The sequence below is a fragment of the Penaeus monodon genome, chromosome 9, assembly GCF_015228065.2.
Source record: "Penaeus monodon isolate SGIC_2016 chromosome 9, NSTDA_Pmon_1, whole genome shotgun sequence".
NCBI classification, from domain to species: Eukaryota; Metazoa; Arthropoda; class Malacostraca; order Decapoda; family Penaeidae; genus Penaeus; species Penaeus monodon.
The window spans coordinates 38,098,488-38,107,903 of NC_051394.1; positions in this window are offsets into that span (position 1 = coordinate 38,098,488).

A 9,416-nucleotide genomic window follows, 5' to 3' on the forward strand; every position below is an offset into this window, starting at 1 on the left:
CATGACTGCCGCTCGGAAAAGTCGTATAGGAAACGAATAGGCAGGTGGGAGCCCCACCTTTTCGACGCCGTCAACCACCTTTCCCCGTTCTGTCGGTAATACAACCTGCTAGACGGAACTTTGACCCTTCAAATCACCCACGCTATGGCATGACCATGGGCCATGTCATAAAATTGTCATATGCTGGATAGCCCATCTCTTGTGAGGTGGCTCTCCAGAAAATTTTCACTCTCACTGAGGTGGCAGTCACACACCTCTTTAAGACCCACAATGGCTTCAAGGTGACAGTAGCCAAACCGGAACAACTGACCCTATTCCTTTCGACCGAAGGCCAAAGGAAGTTGAAAGATCAAGGCTTTACTCCATTCCCCTTTCCCGAAACGAAGGCTAAATGCACGGTAGTGGCTAATAAGATCAACAGGACGATCCTTCCACGATCGTGTGCGTCTATCAGTCATGAAGTATCTGCCAAAAACGGCGTCACTGTCCTTGACGTTTACAAGCCTCCTGAGTCACGAATCGTTAAGATTCGTGTTTCTGCCCCAGAGGAAGCCCAGAAACTTCTCTCACGTGGGATCACGACGTTTAATACATCGGTCCCTCAACTGCTACCGTTATTAACACAATAAACACACATGCACACACACACACACACACACACACAGATGCTCTCGTTGCGGTGGCGAAGGTCACTTTTTCGCCAAATGCAAGCAGGCCATCAAATACTGCAAATGAGAGGGGTCGCACGTTGCAGATCCTGCCCTAAACGGAAGGAAATTCTCAAAGCAAAACGAACCCAACTTAGGGAAAACAAGAACACTGCTCCTTCATACGCCACAACAGCCGCCACACAACCTGCCCAGACTAGCACACCCAGACGACCTGCATCTACCTCCAGGACAACTCTGCCTCGACCTCCCCAAGTCAACAACACTTTTACACCTAACACAAACCCGAAAATACAAGCCATCTTACACGTAGCTCTCATTGCTGTTAAATACAACGAAAAATTTGCAAACATTGTCCCTATCATGCTACAGAAAAACGGGGTCCCCAGCATTGTTGTCCCAGAGGAGATCAAACACTGACCCACAGCCTCATTGCTCCAAACAAAGATACCTCGTTTTGCAACCAGCACCACAACGAAATCCAAAAGAAACTGTACAAGCACTTAACACTACAAAAAAACAGAACACAAACGCAAAAAGATCTCACCACCAAACAAGCGCGCAAAAAAAATGACAAAAAGGATCCCCCAGTCCCGCAGCGTCGTCGTCATCGTATGGATGGACACCATCTTTGACGACGAGAGTAGCGGCTCCGAGATCGACATCGAAGTCGTTCCCGAAGCCGAGGAAGAGCTCCCTCTCCCCTTGGAAGGAGCCTTTGCCGTGCTCCCTTCTAGGGAGCACTTGGGACAGCGCGGGAGTATTAGGAATTGGTCCGCTGATTCCCAGGACTTCCGCCCTGTGTCCTGATCGCAGGACTCTCTCCCTGACCTCGAGGAACCGGTGATCGAGCCACGATCCACTGATCTCAAAAAAGACTGGATCGAGCATCTATTGTTTTGAAATGAAGCCAGCTTGAAATCGTGGCGGCCATATTGGATGTACCCAAAACATAAGCAAGTGTGCGGAATATATATATATATATATATATATATATATATATATATATATATATATATATATATATATATATATATATATATATATATGCGTGTTTCTTTTAATGTGCATTTATTTCACAATGGACAGCATTTCTTTATTGCAGCTGGAGCGATTAGAAAGCTTTTAAGGCTATTTCAAGTGATTTTATATTATTTATAAAGGTATTTTAGGTAACTTTCTTAAGTCATAGGCTAAACCCGCACTTTTCGTCAAAAATGTTTCTTCTGACCATAGCCTTATCCAAAATAAATTCTTTATCGCCTTTTAAACTGCTATTTGAAGCTGCATTTATATTAAATGTATCTCATCATGAGACTTCCAAGAAAGAAATTGTCGATCGGTCCATGATAAGTTCGCGATTAGAAGACAACGGAGATAGAACTTACCCGTGAAAAGTCCTTGGAAAATTCCGCTTTATCATCGATTCGTCGTCGCTCCTCACATCACTTCGAATTTTTCGGTCTCATTCTATTTTCTAGTCTGCTCGACACGCAAATGCAAGCACTGTGCACCCGTGTCGCCATATTAGCGTTAACTCACGTTAATGGTAATCAATATGGCGACCTGACTGTTATGACTTCAATCTGTCGCCTAAGAACAATTGTTTTCGATCCAGTCTTTTTTTGACGATCGTGCTACACGGAACGCTACCGGATCAGTGCGCCACTGAAGTAACCTAGTAACAATGAGTCTACTAGAGTTCGATATGCTAACGATCGTCAGACAAACTGTAGTCATTTTTCATCCGTATTTTTTTCGACCTTCAGACAGAGCCCGATGTGTCCTATGAATTCGTATAGCCACACCACAGGCCATAAATCGGCACTATGTCCTGACCTATAAAACCAAGACTAATTTCCTCATGAGTCCTCACACATTTCAATTTACAAACTCCAGACTTCATGCAATGAGGTATATCATACCCAACAGGCCTACCTATAATCCTTTCATGCCATAAACGAAGACTATTTCTATTTGCAGACTTCTACAAATTATTCAATAACAAACTCCCAGTCTTCTTGCTGGAGATATCAACACTACCACACGACACTACACCAAAGACCATGCCCGTGGCACTCTTTTTTTTTTGAAACGAAGATACATAGGACCCGACTTGAGACCACATACCCATCATAATTAAAATTTCCACATCACCAATACTAAACAAAGAAAGACGATCTTTTCAGTATAAACAAGCAGAGTGGGAGTCGTTTAAATCCAAATTAAATTATCAAAACTTTGAATTAATCTTGACGGGCTTGATTCCCAAACAATAGATGACATGAATTACTTCGCTCACGCCTCAATATGCTGGACATCTCAGTCATCAGAAACACATACATTTCAGCACATTTCAGCCATCTGAAATGACAAAACGTCTCCTGACCTGTTTACGAAAATTTGAACAGATTAAACCATGTTTGCTGGGACTTATCTATTTTAACAAAACACGTCATCGATAGTCTTGATAACGACAGATTTAGTTAAAAACTTAGTATGCAACAGAGTTCGCAATCGACGGGAATTTTGGCAAAAAATCTAACAACTTAAAGGTAGTAACTACCCCCCTTCTACCACCTCATTCATAATAACGTAAAAGTTTCAGATCCCTTGGATGTTATCAAAATTTTTGAAGAACACTGGGACCAGGTTTTCTACCCTCACCCTCCTCATCCCGTGTTCACTACCATAATTCAAGAAATTGATACCTGGAGTTAAGAAAAGAGGGTAGAAACTAATCCAGAGCCCTATTAGTCTACTAAACTTTCGAAAAAAAAACAGGCCAAGGTGGTATCTCGAAGTCCATAACCTTCTCTCACACAAACAATTTGGCTTTCGCTCGCATCCCTCGACGCAAGACGCACTCAACATCATCACAAACTACATAAACAACAACGAAGACCGACGACTAAAGACTGTTCTTGTCACAAAAGATGTTGAGTGAGCCTTCGACAGTGTCTGGCATGCTGGCCTGAAGTACTAGCTATGCACTAAATTTAACTTCCCACCTTTGATCAAAAAGTTACTCTGCAGTTTTCTTGATGGCCTCAGATTAAAATTAGAGTTCTTAAACAAAGTTTCAGGCACCATTTCAATGCACGCTGGAGTATCTCAGGGCAGCATACTCATTCCAACACTCTATACATTATACACAAACGACTTTCCGAACCCCACACACGCAGAATCACTCACTATCCTCTATGCTGGCGACTGTACACACGTAGCTCGACACAATGCGCTTTCAGGAACTGGACACCATCTTGAGATGGAAGCATAAATGGCATATCAAGACTAACACGACAAAAACAAAAGACCACGAAAACTTCCTCCTTGCAACAACGTTTACCTCAACACTTTCAACAGACTACAAGCACCTCTCCAAGTTAGATTTTCTTGTACCATCCTTTGTTTAACCTTTGACACCTACTTTCGATTTCACTTGCATATCAATTCAAAGGCCGCCTTGGCAAGAAAAGCCTTACATTCACTTTATTGATTTAAAAGTGCGGCCCCACACACGAAGCTGCATCTATAGAAAACACTGATCAAACCTCTCCTCACATACACATCACTTGCACTCACAAAAACAGCATACACTAACAAGCGCAAACTTCCGCTTGTTCAGAATAAGGCACTCAAGATGGATCTATATGGTAGATTGGGATCAATTTATTATATCTGAACTTCATGAGGAAGCTTCTCTGCTTCCTCTGAACATTGAGTGGTGTAGGTTGGTCTGTAAACAGGCAACACACACCGTGCTTGGCATACCGACTGGCTGGATAGATTCAACACCATATTTCATTTCGGCCAGGGACTGGGATAAGGCCATGATCTTTTTTCTTTGGCATGGGAAAGAAAAAAGAAGTGGATGCAGTTTTTTAGGCTTGGCCGCATCTTTCAAAGCCACCTCCTACTCCTTCATTTTCACCTTTCCCCTTCCCCTATCCCTTGTTTTGTTCAGTTTTTGTTTTGTTTGTATTCTCTCGTCCTGTTTTTAACATAGTTCATTTTCTTTTGGTTTGTTGTAACCTTTCAATTTCTTAAACTAAAGTTTAACCTCCCCTGGCCATAGCCCTCACATCCCCGCTTTTAAATACTTTCACCTCGTCACATGATGCTACGTGACTACCATAACCTCACCCTCATTTCCTCATTATCCTTCACCATAGCATGGACCCAACATCCTATATCCTTACCCCACTATCCCACTGGTTTCGGTTTCTGGAACGTGACACTTGCTGCTGCCAGGACCATAAATCCTTTGTTGCAAGGGTTTATGTGAGCCGAGAAAAGAAGTGTCATGGTATAAATCCAATCGTGACGTGACCACCAGGGTCGCGCCTCTCTCTGTAAAGTACTCTGTTGACAGAGGCAGAAATGGCCAGTCCCTGATTAGCGACCACCTCCGAGCTTCAACCTGCTTCAACAGCATAGGTTAGCCGAGGGATAGCCCTGGAGTCACGGTCGAGGAGGCCGTGCCTAGAGCACACCGCAGATGGCGCCTAAACTGTTAACTTTTATCCCAACCTCCCAGATTAGCTGAGAATCAAACTGTTGTTCGTAATAACGGGGTCACGGGCCGCGCGCCTTCATCCACTTCCCACGAGAACGCCGCGAGCACGCGACCTCCAGTGCGGGCAGGTGCTCAAGGTCGTACGGGAAGCCCCGCGCGCCAGAGGACACCCAAATTGAACACAAAAGATTCAAGATGGCGCTGGCCACCCTCACCCTTTTCCTCCTTTCAAAGAACCCACTACAACTATTAGCCCAAGCTTTACCTTGCATTCTGGTTTAAGCCTCGGCTGCTTTTTCTTCTCCTAAAATTAATTTTCTTCCACCCCTTATCCTTCCCCTATCCCCATTCTTGCTTCCCACTCTTCTTTCCAAACTCTGTAACTTGTTTGTTGTAATAAAAGAAGTGGATACTCTGACTGTTCTGTGACTTTACCCTATGGATTACCTGTCTGGATTTTACACCACAGAGGCTGAAACTAGATTGTACTGCCCCTTTTTACTTGTCTAGGTGTATCTATGCTGGTCGTATTTATTCTTTTACTTTACGTTCTACTGTGAAACATGTGTGCTTTGACTTTTACTTTTTACTTATTCTGAATTTTACTTACGGGATGCTAGTGATACTAGGAAACATGAGTCCTGGAGGTTGAGCGATGCTGCATGCTGCACCCTGCAGCTAGCAACACACCTCTTTGGTCTTTTATTCTGGTTAGATGGGTGGCTTGATCAAGGCCTGGTCAAGTCAATCAGCTGATCAAACATGGCCAGGGTCAAGGAGGCACTGTTCAGTCGGTAGCGCATAGGTCCCGCGACTGCCATCAGTACTGTATTAGTGGCTGTGTATATTTCCTAACTATCCCTGTGGCTGTTGGAAGATTTTGAGCCCAACCTATAGCTTCCTCTCGTTGGCTTCCATGGTAGGTGAGGGGGTGAGGAAATGAAAAATTCTGATTTGTATGATCATACAAATTTACAAAGATCTAGCTCTCTCCCTAATGACTTACGCAATCACCTGGCCGTTCCCTCTGGAACGTCACATGTCACTCTGGAACCTTTCCCACTTCCAAAGGGCAAGAACGGGAATCATAATCGTTCCTGGGCTCCCAAACCAGGTAAGAAGGAGAAAAGTCCTTGGAAAATAGTGGTCCTCGCATCACCCCACAGCAAGATGGTAGCCTGATAGTTGATGAGAGTGACCATTATGCGTGTGATGTGCGACATTCCTGAGGCTCATGTTTCATGTTCTCACAAAACACTCAATCAGTGTAAGGGAATTGTCTTTTCCAGAGACCCGATGAGGTATTCTGAGGAGAAACTGTTAGAGGAACTAAAGAATTTTAATGTAGTGGCAGTAAATGGTTTGGTACAGTCGACACCAGCTCTCCTTCTAACTTGAAACGTTAGTCCTTCCAGAATCAGTTAAGTATGGTACCACTTCAAGGTAAAGCCATATGTGCCCAACCCTATGGAACTATCAGGGAATTCATGCAAAATGGGAAGAACTGCAACATCATGTAACCCATTTTGTGTATGCCTACAAGAGATTATGACCAGGGAAAATTGTTCGATTTCCCTGAGAGGATTCCAATTTCAGGCCCATTATGGAACCTTTGATAATGGACCTCATGGAGGAGTGGCAGTAATGGTATGTCAGCATATTCCCTTCCAGGCCATCCACCTGTAGACAACACTGCAGGTGAAGGCTGTGGGAATAGGCTTGACATGACCTTACACTGTTGCATCCATCTACCTTCCTCCACATAATCTCAACATAGATGATTTGGAAGATCTACTTGGGTAGTTGCCAAATCTATTTCTACTCGGGAGATTTCAGTGGTCGGCATCTCCTCTGGGGAGACACTTTGTGCAACCCTCGAGGAAGGGCCTTGGAGACCTTATTCTTAAGAATAGATATAATTTTACTGAACAGTGACACTCCCACACATTTTTAATTTCAAACTGGGACATTCTCCAATATAGACCTGTCAATTGGTTCACCTGATTCACAGTTGAATTTCACTTCACAGGTCATGGAAGACTTACTTTCTAATACTTTTGGAGGAGGTGAATGGTATTCCAGCGAATGGAGTGCAGAGATGGCTACTTGAACATATGGGCTGGAATATTTTTAGATCAACTGCAGTATTGCAAGGATCGTGATGATTTCCAGTGTGTTCAAGATGCTGTTAATCACTTCACATCACAAATTCACCTTGCAGCAGAAGCATCTATTCCCAAAAGTAGTGGGCAGTATCATTGACCTTCGATACTGTGGCGGTCTGATGAATGCCAACAAGCTGTTGGAGCAAGATAACCTTGATCCATTACAAAAGGACCCAAACCAAGGCCAGGCAAGTATTAAAGGAGGCTAGACGGACGTTGTGGAAACAGTATGTCTCCTCGATTAACTCAGGGACCTCCTTAGCATAGGTATGGGACAAGGTGTGTAATATTGCTGGAAAGAGCACATCTATGTCACCACCTGCTTTGAGGATAGATAGCATAATCCTCACAGACAAAAAAGAGGTTACAAATAGCTAGCTAAATCCATGGCAGAAATCTCCTCTAGAGCATCTTACACTGCCCGATTCTCCACTCTTTGGGATGAACGGGAGCGACACCCAGTGTCGTTCTTCAGTAGGACTGCAGCAGAACTTATATACAACTTGCCATTTTTGCACAAGGAGATGGACTCTGGTTTGCAGCTCTGCCATAAGACTGCTCCAGGAAGTGACGATATTCCATACCAAATGATATCTCACTTACCGGAGAGCTCCCAGAAGTTCCTGTTGGACCTATTCAATAGGATGAGAGCACAGCGCCATCCACATGGAAAGGGGTTATAATCATTCCTCTTCTTAAACCTGGCAAGGATGTTTCCACACCAAGAAATCACAGACCAATTTCTCTCACCAGATGCATCTGCAAGCTGATGGAAAACTGGTAAACTTCAGGTTGACATGGCTGCTAGAAAAGGAAAACGTGCTGATCCCATATCAATATGGGTTTGGAAAATTGAGATCGACCACAGATGCAGTTGTGAGGATGGAAACTGCTATACAGAATTCCTTCACACAGCAACGTCTCATGTTGGCAGTCTTCTTTCACCTTGAAAAGGTTTACAATACTACTTGGAAGTATGGCATACTCATGAAGCTCTATGACATTGGTTTAGAAGGAGCATTACCTCCTTCATACAAAGCTTCCTTGCTAACAGAAATTTAAGAGTTTGGGTGGGAAACAGTTTCTCTAATCTGGAAGATCAGCTGGAAGGGGTCCCACAAGGGAGTGTCTTAAGTGTGACCCTGTTTTCCATTGCTATAAATGACGGATGTTTTAAGAGCTGTCTCATGTAATTTGTATGTGGATGACTTTACACTGTTCTGCTTACAGGATGTGCAAGGACATATGCAGGCTGCAGTAAATCAGGTTGTACAATGGGCAGTATACCATCGGTTAAAATTTTCTCCAAGCAAGACCATGGTTATACATTTCCATAAACGAGGAAAGTTCCATCCTTCCTCTATTTAAAATCAACTTCAATTTGTCCATGAGGTGAAGTACTTGGGTCTAATTTTTGACTCAAGGCTTACATGGGTGCCACACATCAAATAGTTAAAAGTGAAGGGTACGAAAGCGCTTAGTATTTTGCGGGTTCTTTCACATCTATCTTAGGTTGCAGACTGCACAACGCTTCTGCGGCTTTACCGAGCGCTTATTCGTAGTAAGCTTGACTATGTGAGGCTTATTCATCTGCAACTCCCACTGTTCTCCAGATGTTGGACTCAGTTCATAATGAAGGTCTCAGAATCTGTACTGGGGCTTCCAGGTCTTCACCTGTGGAATCCCTGTACACTGAGAGTGGAGAACCACCTCTTTTATTACACTAGGACTACATTAACCTGATTTACTACACGAGACTACAAAGGATTCTTGAGGATAGCCGATCCTACGGTAGGAGAATGAGGAATCTTGTGGAAAATCTTAATTGAAATCTCACTAAGGTTCTGGCTGTTGGAATTCCCCAATTCCCCCCTTGGACTAATCAAGTTGAGCTGGATTTGGTCGGAATTGGGAAAGGGGAGAGATCTGAAGCAGAAGTCAGAGATATTTCTTCAGCACATTTCTAAGTACCAAGGATCAGATGCAATATATACAGATGGTTCGAAATCTGAAAATGATGCAGCAGAAGGAGAAGAAAGACTGCATTTGGCAGTCTTTCTCTAG